This window comes from Pinus tabuliformis, chromosome 2_1 (assembly GCF_031772625.1).
Source record: "Pinus tabuliformis cultivar Carrire ecotype Pingquan chromosome 2_1, CPIR1, whole genome shotgun sequence".
NCBI lineage: Eukaryota > Viridiplantae > Streptophyta > Pinopsida > Pinales > Pinaceae > Pinus > Pinus tabuliformis.
In genome coordinates, this window is record NC_142299.1 from 917,020,013 (window position 1) to 917,022,362 (window position 2,350).

Genomic DNA, 2,350 nt, shown 5'->3' on the forward strand with positions numbered 1-2,350 from the left:
ATTAATTATATTTTATTTATTAATTAAAATAATTAACACGTCCATTTTAATATTAGTAATGGTTAGAAAATATTAATTATTGATTAAATATGTTTTAATACATATTAGTAATTATTATCTTAAAGCTAATCATCTAGCAAGCATCATGTGTTATGTTAAAGTGAGCAGCATAATGGTGAGTATTGAAAAGGGGCACACTAATTGGATGTATTTTCAAGGTTGAATTTAGTATTTTTTATTTATTTTTAAAATTAATGGTGAGTATGGAAAAGGGGCACACTAATTTGATGTATTTTCAAGATTGATTTTAATATTTTTTAATTTAAGTATGGGGGTTTACGCAGTGCATTATATTAGATATCATTTTGGGATTCAACTGCGTTAACTAAGTCATTCAGGTATGACCATTTCCATGAGATGTAGTCGTAACTAACTAATTTCTCATGATTTTTGAATAGTTCACTTAGCACTAATTGCATCGGGTGATGCTCACAAGGGTTGACATTTAGTATTTTTTATTTATTTTTAAAATAAAAAAATGTTTATCTTTGCATGGGGTAGCCCAAAATGAAGTCTCAGGGAACCAGCGATCTTGTGTTCGATTATTGTGCTACCCTCCCCAGAAATGGGGTGAATGACGGACATGTAAAAACTCAAAAATGAGAAGGTCCTACCAAGTTTACAAAAAATATATATATATATATTTATATAATTAATTAAAATAAATGATATTGATATAGTTAGTTGTTTTTATTGTTAAATTGAATAGTAATTATGATAGACTTTTAAACTTAGTTATTTTTAGTGAGATTTTTTTGGCATTGTTTCCTGTTTAATTTCTCTAAAATCTGGTAGGAATTTATTGAAATCATAAGGTTGATGAGTAACCTGTGCACAATTGAAGTGCCCTGGGTTTTTTTCTGGGACTGACCAAAATACAGTTTAAATAACGCAAATCAAGATTTCACCTCAAATTTTTGGCATGATTCAACACCGAAAAGTCCAAAAAGTCACACTAAAGACAACTCCTCCTTAAACTCTATAATAATTTAATTTAAGATTCAAAGGTATTTAATATAAATGAAAATACACTCCCTTTTATAACATTAGCTAGTTATTTTTGGTGATATAGTTTTTTTTTCAATAATAATGATGAATGGCATAGTGTAATTATTTGATGTTTTTATTTTTATTTTATTGTTTTGATAATAAAAAATTTAATGAGATGGTGAATTTCAATTATTTAAAATGTATTTTTGCATGCATAAATGGATTCAAAACCTTAATTGTACCAATTATATAACTCAAATTTATCATTCCAAAAAATCTCTACAAAATATTAGACAAAATCTATGAGAAAATATAAAAAATAAAAAATAAAAATAAAAAACATTAAACAATTAAATTGCATGATAACGAATTAATACTTAAACTCCAAAAAGTCTCACTTAAATGGATTCAAAACTTTGATTGTGCCAATTGCATAGCTCAAATTTACCATTCCAAAAAATCTTTACAAAATATTAGACAAAATCTATAAGAAAATATAGTCAATAAAAAATAAAAAAATAAAATAAAATATTAAACAATTAAATTGCATAATAACGAATTAATAATTAAACTCCAAAAAATCTCACTTAAAAACAACTCCAAATTCAAAATAAACAATATTCTTCACTACCCATTACATTTCAAGACTTAACAAAATAAAATGATATATTAATTCATTATTAATATTATTTTAATTTTAAAAAGAGGAAGGTGGAAAAGGCCTAAAGAAGTTTGGGAAGATTGGGTGTGTACATTTTGCACGTGGGACTGTGGAAAAGCATTTCATTTTGGAATGTGATGCATTCAAAAACATCAAAGAAAATTATAAGAACATGTTAACATCAATGTCTTGGCATTGTTCTTTTAGCTAAAGGATAGTTAAAAAATTAGACCAACTCATCATCAATTTAAATAAAAAAAATTACAAAAAAATTAAAAACAAAAAACTAATAATCTCATAAATTATTTTTAATACCTTAAAATATCATTTCATTTCCTAATAATATAATAATCTTACTGATATTCAAAACTCTTTACGTTACTCGCTTACTATAACCGATGATTGGGATTTACGACTAATTTAATGAGGAAAATGCTGGTCGTTATATTGACCGTTAAATATCATAAGAATATTGAATATTTAAGTCTTCATCGATAAAGATAATAAAAATCGTTAAATGCATTTTTCAATACATTAAAAGTGACGAAATATTTTTGAAATTCCAAGTTTTTTCGTAAATTTAGAATAACAATATGAATCCCGATTGGTAAGGGGTGTCTTGGTTTGTTGAAGATTCGG